The sequence below is a fragment of the Salvia splendens genome, chromosome 2 (genome assembly GCF_004379255.2).
Source record: "Salvia splendens isolate huo1 chromosome 2, SspV2, whole genome shotgun sequence".
Classification (NCBI taxonomy): Eukaryota; Viridiplantae; Streptophyta; class Magnoliopsida; order Lamiales; family Lamiaceae; genus Salvia; species Salvia splendens.
This window is the reverse complement of record NC_056033.1, coordinates 23539976-23556750: the sequence shown is the minus strand read 5'-3', so window position 1 is coordinate 23556750 and position 16775 is coordinate 23539976. Positions and strand designations below refer to the sequence as shown.

At 35.2% G+C, this 16775-nt stretch overlaps 1 long non-coding RNA gene and 1 pseudogene across 4 annotated transcripts; both read left to right on the top strand.

Moving 5' to 3' along the window:
- Positions 1-3289: 3289 nt before the first annotated feature.
- On the top strand, positions 3290-10698 carry LOC121776742 (annotated as a pseudogene).
- A 745-nt stretch (positions 10699-11443) lies between these two features.
- Positions 11444-14040, top strand: LOC121791930. 4 transcript variants are annotated; one of them, XR_006048783.1, is made up of 7 exons: positions 11444-11617; positions 11721-11786; positions 11900-12132; positions 13164-13219; positions 13388-13537; positions 13621-13703; positions 13834-14040. It is a non-coding gene; the product is annotated as an uncharacterized LOC121791930 (long non-coding RNA). The 4 variants fall into 4 exon arrangements; XR_006048780.1 differs by having other exon boundaries at positions 11721-12132; positions 13427-13537; XR_006048779.1 differs by having other exon boundaries at positions 11721-12132; positions 13142-13219.
- The last annotated feature ends 2735 nt before the right edge of the window (positions 14041-16775 follow it).

The window sequence follows — 16775 nt, the reverse complement described above, 5'->3', positions numbered from 1 at the left end:
CTGCATTGGGTAACAGATTTAGTTCATTTCAGAAATCTTAGTTCATTTCAAAGATCTATTGAGAAATGGAAAATATAAAGTAAGATTAATAATCTACTCCTACTATATATTTTGTCTATTCTCTTTAAGCTTGCAAAAAGTCTAAACAAATTCAAATTCAAAATGTAAATGAAGTAAGACACTACATGATTGAAGTACAGAAGTAAGGGAATGAAGAACATAATTATCCGAATGAAGTAAATTTGGAACAGAACTACTTGAACTAAATAAAACAACCAGCCTCAACATCAGATTTTCCTCCTTAAATGTTGTTCAGTATTAGCCTGTAATACTGCATTGGGTACCATATTTAGTTCATTTCAGAGATCTTAGTTCATTTTTGAGATCTATTGATTATTGATAAGTGAATGACAAATGGAAAATATATCAAAGTAAGACTAAGAAAAACATTATAATAAAGAAAAATTAAGTCATTATAAAAACACTTCAGTCTATTCTCTTTAAGCTTGCAAAAAGTTTTAACAAATTCAAATTCAAAATGTAAATGAAGTAAGAAACTACAAGTCTGAAGTACAGAAGTAAGGGAATGAAGAACAGAAATATCCGAATGAAGTAATAAAACAACCAGCTTCAATATCATCATCAAACCCACAATGCACAGCCTTGAAAAATTAGACTTCAACCAACATCCTCCATATAACTCGTTAGGGATTAATTTTTGTTTCTCAAGACCCAAAAGATGTGACTGCATACAAGCCCAATCCTCCCAAACATCTTACAACTACATGCATATGAATCAAAAGATGTGGAGTATGACACAGTCCAGTTCTTCGAGAACTTGTCGTTGACTACATAAATCTCAACACAATAACGTTCACGTTACTTCATTTGACCTGCGGATTACTTCATTCAGCCAAACTGTTACTTCATCATACATCTGTTTATACTACATGCATGAAAAACTCGAAAAAATATCCATCAACATCGGAATTTTTCATGAGATTCTGAAGGTAAGCTTAAGAAGTAATCGGAATTCTAATCTCACGAAGTAATCGAAATTCTTCACGTCCGGCTTCGTTGTGTAGATATCTCCAGCTTTTTATTCAGAGATGAATCACGATTAGATGATGATTGCAACACGATTTGAGGAAGATTGAGATAAGAAAATAGATATTAACAAGAGAAAAGATCGGCAGATCACATCGACGATTTGCTGTGTATGCCTCGTTCCACGTGTAGTCGGAGAGCTTCTCCATCTCCACCAGATCGGAGATCCACTCCGCTGTGTGGTGCTTCTTCCTCAACTCCAATGCAGTGGGTTGGGGTAGGCCGCACGGTAGGTAGTTGGAGCCGGCCAGCCGGGGACCGGTGAGAGAGAAACGTAGAGAGAGAGAAGTGGATTGGATTTGGGAATGGAGGAAGAAGTGTATTCACGTAACTGCATCATTTTTGGTCTTCCAAATCTACCCTTGTGTCAATTTAATTAAATAAAAAAATAAGATAATGTGTAATTGTTAATAACCATTAGATGTGATTAATGGATGGATGAGATTTGGTCTCTAGTTCGGTCTTTAAAATTGGTTCGACATTGATCACTTCCCTATATATATATATATATATATATATATATGGGTGCATTATAATGATAATCCAAATTTCCGTAATAACCCTATAACTAAATCTGGACCACACATTTTTAAAATCACGTGGTCTAGATTCAAACTTAGCTTTCCTTCATAAAAAAGGCGCAGAGGGTAAATATGTCATTTCGCTTATTTAATTTCTGAATTTCGCTCATGATAAAATTTACGTATCCAAATTTCGCTCATTTAAATACGTAAAATCTTATTTCCCATGATATACAGATGTATGAGGTTCAGTTACACGTATGTATGGGGTTCAGTTATACGTAAAATCTTATTTTCCATGATATACAAATTTCGCTTATTTAAATACGTAAAATCTTATTTAATTATCATTTTATCATTTTATCATTTTATCAGTCAAAAGTATCATTTTATCAACTCAGAGTATCATTCTATCTAGCAAAACTATCATTCTATGCAATAAACCTAACATATATTATTTTATCATTTTATCAGTCAGTCAAAAGTATCATTTTATCAACTCAGAGTATCATTCTATCCGGCAAAACTATCATTCTATGCAATAAACGTAACATATATCATTTTATCATTTTATCAGTCAGTCAAAAGTATCATTTTATCAACTCAGAGTATCATTCTATCCGGCAAAACTATCATTCTATGCAATAAACCTAACATATATCATTTTATCATTTTATCAGTCAGTCAAAAGTATCATTTTATCAACTCAGAGTATCATTCTATCCGGCAAAACTATCATTCTATGCAATAAACCTAACATATATCATTTTATCATTTTATCAGTCAGTCAAGAGTATCATTTTATCAACTCAGAGTATCTTTCTATCCGGCAAAACTATCATTCTATGCAATAAACATAACATATATCATTTTATCATTCAGTCAAAAGTATCATTTTATCAACTCAGAGTATCATTCTATCCGGTAAAACTATCATTCTATGCAATAAACTTAACATATATCATTTTATCAGTCAGTCAAAAGTATCATTTTATCAACTCAAAGTATCATTCTATCCGGCAAAACTATCATTCTATGCAATAAACCTAACATATATCATTTTATCAGTCAGTCAAAAGTATCATTTTATCAACTCAGAGTATCATTCTATCCGACAAAACTATCATTCTATGCAATAAACCTAACATATATCATTTTATCATTTTATCTGTCAGTCAAAAAGTATCATTTTATCAACTCAGAGTATCATTCTATCCGGAAAAACTATCATTCTATGCAATAAACCTAACATTTATCATTTTACGTGATATTTGGCAAAATTCAGAAATTAAATGAGGGAAATGACATATTATCATTTTATCAACTCAGACTATCATTCTATCCGGAAAAACTATCATTCTATGCAATAAACCTAACATATATCATTTTATGTGATATTTGGCGAAATTCAAAAATTAAATGAGGGAAATGACATATTTACCCCCCGCGCTTTTTTTTATGAAGTAAATCTAAGTTTGAATCTCAACCACAAGATTAGAAAATATGTGTGGTATATATCTTAGTAAAAAATTACTCCATCCGTCCGTGAAGTGTTTGTCTAGTTTTTCCATTTCGATATTTCCGTGAAAAGTTGTCCAGGTTGTTTTTTTTTTATTTTTGGTAAATGGTCTCCACTTTCCACCAACTCTTTACACTCATATTCTATTATAAAACTAATATATAAATCATGGTATGAAATAGACAGAACTGCATCAAAAGATGGAGGCCTGTCCATTCTTAGTCGAAGATTCAAGACATGCTCGTAATTAAACTAACACACACATTAATATGCATACATATACACCTAAGTAGTGATCAAAACCGTAGAAAGTGATGTAATTTCAGGAGTTTGAAGAGTGTATTGAAGTTAAAGAATTACTTAGAGCGCATGTACTCGGAGGCAGCACAATACAACGCGCCGCCAGAATATCCGGTGACGATGGTGTGTAGAGGGGTCGATGGAGCTCCAAAGGGAAGCGACGTTATCGGCAGGATTTTTGTGGGAAAAGAAGTTGTTATAATATGACTGCCCGCCACACTCAAACTAACGTCGGCTGGAGATGGCAACTGAGTTACTCCTTCTGTCCCTTGAAAGTTTGTCCCATTTTTCCATTTCCGTCCGTCCTACAAGATTTGTCCCACTTCATTTTTTTACTATTTTTTGTAGTGGATCTCGTATTCCATTAAGTCATTCATACTCACATTTTATTATAAAACTAATATATAAATTTAGGACTCACATTCTACTAACTTTTTCAACTCATTTTTCATTATATTTCTTAAAACTCGTGTCAGGTTAAAGTGGGATAATATTTGGGGGACGGAGGGAGTAGTTATCTAGCTATATATATGATTTGAATAGTATTGATTGATAATATTAGTGATCTGAATATTGTTTTAGTTGTTGAAGAAAGGTAGCGAAATGGTGATACCGATTGGGATAGCAAACGACACAATGTTTGAAGCTTATCCATATGATTTAGCTGAATTTATCAAAGGCTGCAAACAATCGTTTGGCGTATCACCTAGACCTCATTGGGTTACAACTTATTACGGTGGCCATGTAAGATAATACTACTACTATATCACTTGTTTCATTTTTATTATAGGAAAAATTATATCTTTGTCACTTACATGTTACATTTTGTTGTACTAATTAATATCAATAGTACATGATGGTTTATTAAATAATGACAATGATTTAATTAGTACTCCATATCATATGTAACTTTTTCTACACAAAATCATCAACTCTGCATATAATTATAATAGTATCGGCAAGACAAGAGTAGTTGGTTCGTTGATTCCAGCTAAATTTGTGTACAGGATATTAAGTTGGTACTTAGGCCACCCGCAACGCGTCTCGCGGGTGGCTCGTATCTCGTCCCGTCGAGACGAGACGGCGACGAGACGCGTTGCCCGTTCCACCGAGACACCTCGCGGGCTGTCTCGCCACGCACTTGCGCGACGTGGCGCGCTCCGGCGCCATGCGTGACGCCCACTCGCCGGCCCGCGAGTGGGCTTCGTCACGCTGACGCAATAAATTATTTTTTTAATTCAAATTTAATTAAAAAATAATAATAAATAAAAAATCGAAAACGGTAAAATTACCGTTTTTCGACCGTTTCCCTTTTTTTTACTCTATAAATACTCTTATTTAATCCTCATTTCACAAACAAATACATATCAAATCCTCCAAATCATCTCCATTTCCTCTCCAATTTTCATCTAACCTCTCATCACAAAATGTCCGGCGACGAAAACTCTGGCGGTGGCGGCTTCAGCGGGTTTGACATCAACGCGTTTGGCGACTGGGGGGGGGACATGTACAACGTGTTGGGTGGTTCCGGTTCGTCTACGCCGGGCACCCTGGCCTCGTCGACGCCGGGGGTACCAACCACCTCATTTTGATGTAGATGCATACGCTCGTCCCTCCGCACCGAGGTATTCGCAGGGATTATCCCAAATTCGGGAGGATTATCCGGATGAACCCCATCCGGAAGGAGGACGAGGCGGTGGAAGCTCCAGGGCATTTGACGCCATGGAGGAAGAGGCGGAGGCGGCCGAGGAGGATGAGGATATAAGCCGGCATCCGTACAGCCGCAAGGACACGATGGCAGTGTACAACGCCTGGATCAACGTCTCGTACGATCCCATCGTCGGGAATCAACAATCCCGGAAGTGCTTCTGGGAAAAGGTCACTGAGGCCTACAACGAGATCAAGCCAAGAGGGTCCCGCCGCCACACATTGAAGATGCTCCACGCTCACTTTGACCGAGTCGATAGGGAGGTCAAAATATTCTGCGGCATCTACAAGAACGAAGCGACTCATTACCAAAGCGGAGCCACTGGAGCCGACATTCTGAGATCGGCTTTGCGAGTCTACTTCGACGACAACGACAAAGAATTCATACATGTCTATATCTGGGAGGCCGTGAAAGACGAGGAAAGGTGGGCCGGCGGTGTGCGGTCCAGCTCTGGCTCGACCTCGTCTAGTGGGGGCGGTTCGGGAAGCGCCGCACAAGAGGCTGCCTCGCAGGAGGTTGAGGGCACGACAGACGATGTCGGGGAGTCCTCCCGTGTTCGCCGTCGGCCGCAAGGGACCAAGGCGGCGAAGGCGGCTAGAGGGAGGAGGGGCCGAGGCGAATCAAGCCAGGCTGGCTCGGGCTCGAACATCCTATTGTCCATGTACTTGACCGCCACGATGACGCCTCCACAATACCAAGCCCATCTTGTCGGAATTGAGTATATGGCAAGACAAATTGGTATTCCCCCTCCAGGTAGCTTCAGTGCCCCGCCACTGCCTTCGGGAGATGATTCACCGGCGGAGTAGTTTTTTTAATTTTTATAAAATTGTATTTTAAATTATGTTTTTTTTATTTATTTTGCCACTAATTTAATTATGTATTTTTTTAGGATTTTAAGTTGTACTTTTATTTTATTTAATGAAGTATTAATTGAATATGTTGGAAAAAAAATAAAAAATGAAATTGAATGAATAGTAAGTTAAGAGATGGTTAAGAGATGGATAAGAGATAGAGGGTTGCAGGTTCTGTCTCTTAGTTAAGAGATGGAGTGAAAAGTATAGTGGGACCCATGAATAGTTAAGGGATGAGACGGATAAGAGGCAGCGTTGCAGATGAACTTAAGCAGTTTGGGAGCAACATTATTTTCTCAAATGGCCTAAGAGATCCATACAGTACTGGAGGGTAAATCACCTAATTTTTCGTTATGGATCATATTAATGTTAGTAATTAATTTTAATGGCTTCATATCAAATTAGTCTGACGATATATACCTTGCAATCATTATCTTAACATTTTATTCAGTAGTAGTGGTATATATTTGAACTAATTTTGATATATATCTTTCACATGGTGCTAGAAGACTTGTCTGAAAGTATCCTTGCAGTGACTACGCGTAATGGTATGTTTTTTTAAATACTTCATCCGTCTAGGTCTAAGTGACACATAAATAATTAAAATGAAAAGAAAATAAAGTAAAAGAGAGAATAATGTAGATGAGAGATTGAGATTGAGATTGAGATTAAGTGATGTTATTGGATATATTTGGCAGGTTCACATTGTTTGGATATAGTTAGGCATGCACAACGGTTCCGAACCGCCGGTTCCGGTTCATGAACCGACGGTTCACAGTTCATCATAATCATGAACAAGAACCGGTTCTAGTTCCGGTTCAAAAAACTGCCAGTTCACCAGCCGGTTAAAAACTGTCGGTTTTTGGCTTGAACCGCCGGTTCCAAGCCGGTTCGGCGGTTCAACCGAAATTTAAAAAATATATTTTTTATTTATAAAAATTGACTTTTATATTTAAAAACAACTTTTACAAATAAATGAATACAAGAAATTCATAATAGCCCATATATATTTGATGGGCTTGCGAATTTATGAAACCATTCTTGGTTGTTTCTCTTTTATAGAGACATCCTTGAATGTTTTATGTTTCACTTTCGATGTGAGACAAAATCATTCTTGGTTGTTTCTCTTTTATATAGACATCCTTGAATATTTTATGTTACACTTTCGATGTGGGACAAAATCATTCTTGGATATTTCTCTTTTATAGAGACATCCTTGAATGTTTTATGTTTCACTTTCGATGTGGGACAAAATATGTTGAAGTATTTTCTTTTATAACTACATGTTTAAAGCATTCATTCATCTTTTTCCAATGTGGGATACAAAACTTTCATTTGTCTTCTACTTTTCTTCATGTTTTGTATGATATATATAAACAAAATTATTATTCAAATATATTCTTGATTGATAAAAAAAAGAATTATTGAGAAATATGATTTGTATATAGAAAATATCAATTTGTATAATAATTATGGTTAGGTTTATACAATTTGTATAAGAATTATTCTTTCAATGTGTATAATATTATTTATTAGTTAACATATACATAAATTTATAAACATAAGCAAATCATTAATGATAAAGAACTAATGAATTATAGTTTATGTAATAATATTTGTTGTTAAATTATAATAATAGAAAATAGAGTATTAATATAGACAAAGAATGATGGATGATCTATTATAAACTTACAAATAATGACTTATATCTCACATTGAAAGAAAGAGTAACACATCCAAGAATGTGTAACTATAAAAGAGAATAATCCAATATAAGTCATTATTTATAAGTATATGATAGATCGTCCATCATTCTTCGTCTATATTAATACTCTATTTTCTATTATTATAATTTAACAACAAATATTATTACATAAACTATAATTCATTAGTTCTTTATCATTAATGATTTGCTTATGTTTATAAATTTATGTATATGTTAACTAATAAATAATATTATACACATTGAAAGAATAATTCTTATACAAATTGTATAAACCTAACCATAATTATTAGACAAATAAATATTTTCTATATACAAATCATATTTCTCAATAATTCTTTATTTTTATCAATCAAGAATATATTTGAATAATAATTTTGTTTATATATATCATACAAAACATGAAGAAAAGTAGAAGACAAAAGAAAGTTTTGTATCCCACATTGGAAAAAGATGAATGAATGCTCTAAACATGTAGTTATAAAAGAAAATACTTCAACATATTTTGTCCCACATCAAAAGTGAAACATAAAACATTCAAGGATGTCTCTATAAAAGAGAAACAACCAAGAATGATTTTGTCCCACATCAAAAGTGAAACATAAAACATTCAAGGATGTCCCTATAAAAGAGAAACAACCTAGAATGATTTTGTCCCACATTGAAAGTGAAACATAAAACATTCAAGGATGTCTCTATAAAAGAGAAATAACCAAGAATGATTTTGTCCCACATCGAAATTGAAACACAAAACATTCAAGGATGTCTCTATAAAAGAGAAACAACCAAGAATGATTTCATAAATTCGCAAGACCATCAAATATATATGAGCTATTATGAATTTCTTGTATTCATTTATTTGTAAAAATTGTTTTTAAATATAAAAATCAATTTTTATAAATAATATTTTTTAAAATTCGGTTGAACCGCCGGTTCACGGTTCAAGAAATCCCCGACCCTGAACCGGCCCGCCTGAACCGCGAAACCGCCTGCCGGTTCCGGTTCATGAACCAGCGAGCCGGAACCGGCGGTTAACCGCCGGGCCGGTTCGGTTTGTGCATGTCTAGATATAGTTGGTGCAAAAGACAGTGATCCAGAATAGTTGGTGATACAAAGGAAAACAGAGGTTAAGATTATTGAAGGATGGCTTACAACATATTATACCGATCTGAAGGCATAAAATATGGACAATCGTGGAGTCAAAATGAACTTAATTCCTACACACATAGTAGAATTTGAATTAAGTTCTAAATTTCGCTGCGTAGCCCACTTGATCAATAAAGTACTATGCTTATTCGATGTGAATTTGTGTCCTTAAAATATTAAAGTTATCTATCTCATGTTATAGAGCATAGTTAACTTGGATCATGATGCGCATACTTCAAATCGTAGCCACACTCTTACAAAATGAATTTATACAATTTTTGGTATAGAATATAATACTATTAAAATAATACATTAGTTTTATATATTAACACAATCATTTTTACATTTGGTATATTTAAACAATATGAAAATCTTAAATATGTATTATTCACTTCATAGAAATAAAGTGCAAGCACTTTAAAACCGTAAATATTGGCCTTCACATTAACATGACAACCCACAAATTAGGGGGTTGCTTACAATAATTTTGTAAGCAAATTAGGGTTTGCGAACTCAGCAAATAATTTTGGAGGGGATGGAATCAATAATTTTGTAAGTTTGCTTACAATACTATTATTCCTTAGCAAACTGTCCTAAATATCACAAATTTTTGCGATTTTTCGTTTTTCTCATGAAAGCAGCATATAAAATCATGAACTATTTAAACTGTGCGAATTTTTCATACGTACCCAACCCTGATATTTTCCAGTAAAATTATGCAGACATGGCTAGTTTGAATACGTAGAAATGCTGGAAAATTTTTTGGTCAGAATGTACATGTAGCTTTGATAATTTAGGGCAGACTGCCTTAAAAGTCAAAAACTTTTTAAAAAAGCTAGTTTTTTCCATGAACTACAAATATAGCATACAAAAAGTCATACTCCCTTCGTCCGCCCATTAATTGTCCCTAATTTTCTTTTTCGCCCGTCCCTATTTAATTGACAACCTTACTTTTCTCAAGGAAGATGACCCCTTCCTTGGACGGCACGTGATTTTGTGCAGTTTAATTTTATGTGTTAAGTGGAGAAAGGGAATAAAGTAGAGATAAATGTGTTTCTATTTTAGGTAATTTGAGAAACACCAAAAAGGAAAGTGGGTCATATTTAGTAGTAGAACAGAAAGAGTACTACCATTAATATTTTTAGCGATAAACCTTATATTCTACTAACTCGCTACACTCATAATTTATTATAAAATTAATATATAAAAATAGACCTCTTATTCTACTCCCTTCGTCCCATCACAAGTGATCAACTTTTCATTTTGGGTTGTCCCACTACAAGTGATTGATTTCCTCTTTTAGTATAAAACAAAATTTTTTCTCTCTTACTTTATTCCATATCTCTTACTTTTTTCCATCTTTCTTACTTTATTCTATCTTCATCTCTCATACTTTATTCACTTCATTTTAACTCAATAAATATAATTTCCTTAAATTCTGTGCCTAAAAGAAACTCACCAGTGATCGTGGGACGGAAAGAGTATTAATCGTATTTAATCACATTTTATTATTTTATTATAAAATTAATATAAATATTATAGGACGGAGGGTAGTAGTATATCTCAATTATAGCGTAGAAAAGGAATGATTGTTCGATCCCCACTTCAAAATAAGCCATAACCTGTAACTTTGAGTCTCTCTCTCTCTGTTCACAAGCCATAGACTGACATGAGTCAGAGCTGACGTTTCTGGTTGATCGCATTAAAATCTACAGCTTTCGGTTGCCATTGATTGGCGGATGGTGGAAGAGAGGAACTGGGGTGATCGGACTGAGAGCAGTGACTACACATCGGAGGACTACAGGCGCGGCGGATCAAGCTAGGCTGGGGCCATTTCTCCCACTACTAGAAAAATTACCTGTTATTACATTAAGGTTTCACATTTTATTAAAAGTGCCAGCATAGAAGCTCTAACAACACATTGATCTTTCATCACATTTATGTCACGCACTAACGTTACACTTGACTTAAAATGTCATTTCAATAATCCTATATTCACACTTCTATCAAGTGCAAACAATGGAAACTTGCTCCTACGTCATACGCGGAGTGGTTGTTATAATCGAATGCTTAAACATGATTCTATAATAAAAAAATCAAATTAGTAATTAAGTTTAGTTTTATAAGAAAGTAATTAAAAACCAGTTATTGAAAAGATAATTGATAAAAATTAATTTAGTCGAAATTACTAGTTCATGTTTTGTTGTTTATTTTGATTGTAATACTTTAACAATTCCTCCATTATTTATTTTATTAATTTACATGACATGATGACATGTATTGTTTATTTAAAGTTATTGATGAAGTGAAAAACATAATCATTTTTTATGTAATTGTAAAAATAGTGATGACAATAATAATCTCTGGTTTTAAATTAATTAATCCAATCAAATATATGTCTAAATTAAACCTATAATGTAGTCAATCACTAATTTTTTTGAAGGAATAGTAAAATAAATAAAAAAATTACTCATTGTACAACTTGTTTAAAATAGAGAATCAGAAATAGTGGAGGCAATTTTCCCACTGAATTTTTTTCAATGCTTTATGTCGAAATTTAAAACACAATTAAAAAGAAAGGGAATAAAGAAACTGTGTTCATCCCCATTTTGCTTTCCTTACGCCGCCTACAGACGGTAAACCCTATCACTCTCAAATCTCAACAAATTCTCGTCGAGAAAAATATTGTACAAAGCCTCTGATTACTCAGCAAATGCGAGGATTGTGTGTTGGCGTGCTCTGGTATTTCTATTATAATTGCCCTATCTACAGATTGTTATAACGCTTCTCTTTAATTCTCTACATTTTGTTGTGTAACCGTTCGATTCGTATATGAATTTTGTAGAGACTCAACAAGGAGACATACTGCATCCCTCGATTTCACTTCAGCATTTTCTCCTTGTGTACAAGGGTCCTAAATTTATCATTTCCTTACCCTAGTCTTGGTGCATTTATTTTAAAATTCTTTTTATGAATCATAGTTACGTTTTGATTCCATTTAGAATTTGGATAATTTTGGTGCAGATTAAGTTTCTAAGGACTTTGTTGGATTCAATTAGGCTTGGAGCATGGATATCTTTGATTGGATATAGAGAAAACTCTCCAGTTCTTTTGGTTCTTTTTTAAGTGTTCTTTTGAACTGTAGATCAATAAGCGTTTTTTGAACATTAGATGAACAGAGGACCCTTAACTCAATTTCAGTTATACGTTTTAAATCTTGATTTTGTAGCAGGCCTTCAAGCGAAAAGCATGTCAATGTAAGTTATTAAAACTCAATAAAAGTTACTTGATATTTCACTTATTGTTGGTTTCTCTACTTTTTGGACTGTGATTTTTAGAGGAAACTGATTTATGATGATTAGGGTTCAGACAAATGTATGATACATTAAACTACTTAGCTCTATCATTGGCCTCAAGTTAATTTCAAAATTAGATGATTGATTTCATATGCTGGTATGCAAGATAGATTGTTGAATTTTGTGATAGGTCATGGTTTTACATAGCAGCAGTACTATTTCCATTGGATTAGCTTTTGAATAGCAACTTCATGATTATTTAGCTTTATGGTTACTAGCACTAGTATTTGAAGATGCAGTAGATGACATTATGGTTACTACTTTTCTTTTCATACCTAACTTGCAAGTATTTTACATTATTAATATCCATCAGTGACATTTTGCTGAAAGAGAGATTTAGATCAAGATCCTAATCTGATTAGCATCTGAGTCGTGTCTTTATTATAATATTGCAGTGTAATTGTTGACTTTGATTTGTTGACTTTGATATGAGATGGTTAATTCATGGTAAATATACTCATTTGCAGTTTGCTCAATCTTTAATTTTCTTCCTTTATTCCTCATATTTAATTTAAATGAGTATATTTCTATGGTGTTTTTGTGTATGTGGTTCATCTAGTATAGTCTATAAAGGACTAAGGAGTAAACCCTTCAATATCAGTGAGTCTTACATAGACAAGGTTGTTATATTTGGTTCATTTGCTTTTACTAATTAAATTTTGTTTTTGGTGTCAATATTTTAGAAGTGTGTTTGGCGTGCTATGGACTATGAACTAATAGCTATTACACGTATAAGTTTTCAAAATGTTTGATTTATGTTTGTGGCTTGAGTGTAATTGAAATTTACATTGAAACCTTCTTACCAGAAATTGTGTCGATATTGTTGCTTCGGCGAATAGATAGGTTATGCCGTATTTCTGATTGCTTGAAACTTGACTGGATGATAAATCAAACATTTTTGAACTAATAGGGAGTGCTTGAACTTGATGAAGGGTTGCTGGAAACAAAAACAATTGTGGAGCTTGAGGAAGAGCTGCTAGAAACAAAGGTATGTCTTTAACTCTTATTTTTATTTTGTTTTTGTTTATTAATTATTAGACTGTATGTGAATTAGCCATGGGTGTGATGAGATACTATATTTTAGTTTGGTCAGGTTGGAATAAAGTATTAAGGTTCTATGATGCACTGCTTGATTGATTTGCTTATTATGTTATAGGCAATAGTTGAGGTCAATTAAATAACTAAATTTGACTAGATGAAAAATCGAACATTTTTTAACTAAGAGGGAGTATTGGAGCTTGATAAAGGGCTGCTGGAAACAGATGCAATAGTGGTCAAGCTTGAGGAAGAGCTGCTGGAAATAGAGGTACTTCTTTACCTTTTATTTTTGTTTCATTTTTGTTGATTGGACCTGGAACTTAAGCTTACAGACTATTGAAAATTCACTAGGAAACGGACAAGTAAAAGAGCGTTTGTAAATTCATTAACAATTTGAGCTCGGTGTGATAAATTTTCTTTGTCCTGAAGAGCAGGTAACACCTTAGTAATTTTCTTGACCTTATTTATGATGTTATGGAATGTAGCAATTTTTGAGTTATCATTGCTAAGATATGTTATTGACAAAATTGATGTTAATATTTTGTGTTTCTAATATCTTAACAGGAACACATGATGTTGGTGCGAAGATGAAGTTAACCAAGTATTCTAGTGCGGATGAGAATGCAATAAGGAGCTTCTAAGAGAAAATCTAAGTGATATATAAATTGTATAGTCATTTAGAACCTTTTTTGTACCTTTTTATTTAATATTGTATACTTTGATTTCATGAAAATTATTACATAAGTTATTTATATAAAAATATGTTTGGTATTTGAAGTCATGCTGAATGTCATGCGGAATTGATAGCACGTTGGAAAATGGATGTAATTATATATATTTAGATTTAGAAAAATCATATAATGCAATTTATAAATGTTTGAAGGATAATTTTTACATATATGTAGGTTAAAACTGTAAATTATGGATATTTGTAGGTGAAAATGTAATTATCAATATTTGTGAGGGGTATTTTGTAGATATTTAGATATAATAATGGGTGTGGTCACATTGATCATATCCTTACACTTTTAAGTGACATGAGATTGTGTTTTTCTTGATATTTATGAGTGTGGTAATAGAATATGTATTATTACATGTTACCTATTATTACATTTACTGTCATCACACTCACACAAGGTATGACTATAGATAAAGTGTAATAAAAACATATTTCTGCTCACATTTTCAAGTGTCATTAAAAGCCAATTTTCTAGCATTGGTCTGGCTAGCTTCAGACCTTCACAAATATGTATATTTTCTCCTTTTCCTCCACTTTTTTTTTTGTACTTTTACTTAAGTTTGCAATATACTTACTGTCTTGATTTCTTTCCTTTTTCTTTTAAAAAAAAAGTAGTAGGAGTACTACTATTGTTCTACATTAAATTATGATTATATCAATTGTGTAATTTGCAAATAGTAACTTTTTTTTGTAATTATTTTGGTTTTCATGTTCAGAAAAGAAAGGGAAATAAATTCGGCTATCACACGTGAGTTGTCAATATGCCTTTTGTTGTTCAAGTATAAATTTCCGTTTCATCTCTTTACGCTGTCTTTCTATTGAACGAGTTAAATGTTGCTACATATTGTATTTTTTCAATTAAAATTAGCAAGCACACCCATTTTTGAAAATTTACACCCTGCCAAGGCCTCATACATCTGTTATATCTTTAGAGCATCAATAACCCCGGCCAGGTTTCAGGCCCCAAGTCTCCTCCACGTCATCATTCATCTACAGTTGCGGCCCATGCCCCAACTACTCTAACCCTGCAGGCCACAACTCGGGCCGCAACTAATAAATGACACTATTCACAACTTCAACATATTTTGACTCGTAAATATAATTCGTTGAACAATTGAAACCGGGAAAATACATTGTTTATTAGAAATTAACATTACATTTCATAGACAAAGCAAATAAAAAATACAAGTTATAGAAACCCGGGCCGCAACTACTACTTCTTCATTTGTGCGGGAAGGTAGGCGATCATCTCACGTTGCAACTCGAGATCGAACTCCGACATGGTCGAGGTATCCCTCGATGTCAACTCCGTCAGCTGGCTCATCCGCCAGGTAAGACTCATCTCCGACAAAGAGTCGGCCATCTTATCCAGAGACTGATAGGGCGGCGGTGGCGCCATAGCGGAGTTGCTCGCAGTTGCCTTCCCCTTTGCTGCCTTTGTTCACATCGGGCGGCTATGAACGCTATGAGATGAGACGAAGACGTCGTCGTCCGTCACGTTGAGATCGATCGCCGGACCTCCTTCGCTCGAAGAGTAGTTTCCGGAGGCGGAAACTTTGGTTGTCTTCGCCGCCCCAGATGCCGTCGGTTCGGCACCACTGGTGAACATCGAGCTCTTCTCTACGAGCTTCCAAACGTTGAAGTACTTGAAGTGCTTCTTCCCGTCCACGAAGAATGCCTCCTTCGCCTTCTCGACGAGGTCTGCCTCGCTGTGCCAACTCGGCCACATCCGGACTACGTTGGCCCACTTTCCATTCCATTTGCTCATATCCGCCTGGACCTGACCCCAATGCTTGGGCAGCTGCACATAGCTACGTTCGAACGACCCTTTAGGACGCCCAGCGTTATACTTCTCAGCAATCCGCTCCCAGAACACCTTGCCGGACTGGTGGTCGCCGAAGGATTCTCGGCGACGTCGACGTAGTTCCTCGCAAGCCACATTATGTCTTGCGGTCTGTACGTCTTCGGCCCGTCATCCTCGTCGGCCTTGCCCTTGCCCCGCCCTTTAGCGAGCTCCATCTCACAGACCTCGAACTCATCGGTGTTGACCGACGAAGTTACGTCAATGTTGCTACCGACTCCCGAACTAGGCTGCGTAGGTGGTGATGCCGGCATGCACCAATTGTTCGAGTTGACGAACTCATCCATCTGACGTTCATCGCTATTAAACCATTCCATTGAAGTCGAAAGAGAGAGAATAAAAGAGAATTGAAATAGATAATGTACGTAAAAATGGTGTACCATAGCTCCGTATTTATAGAGACGAAATCGAAAAAAAAAATCTGGGGACTTGCGGCCCGGCCCGGAGAGTGTGTAACGCCGGGCCGGGACTCGCTTGCTGCGTCCCGTCCCCAATTAACGCCTGCCAGGCCGGACCCCGGGAGCGTCACTGGGCCGGGCTGGGACTCGCGACTTGCGGCCCGGCCCTCAGCGTTAACGATTTTCTTATCATTTGTAACTTCACTTGCTAAGCTCCTTTGCAAGTTATTATTGTTTTCATTAATCTGGTGATAGATATATGTAGCTTTGAAGGTTCAAAAGAGTGCACAACACTACACTGAAGCAGCAACAATAGATTAAGAGAGATTGCTGAGGGTGATCCAGAGGATAAAAAATGTGTCGTTAAACTTTTGGATCACTTTATGCATTCAGGGCCAAATAGATCGAGGTCTTCCGATTCACAAGGTTAAAGAAATGACCCAGATAATGAGGCAAGCGGGCCTGAAGATTCTCATGAAGATGAGGAATCCAGTGGAGAAGAGCAATG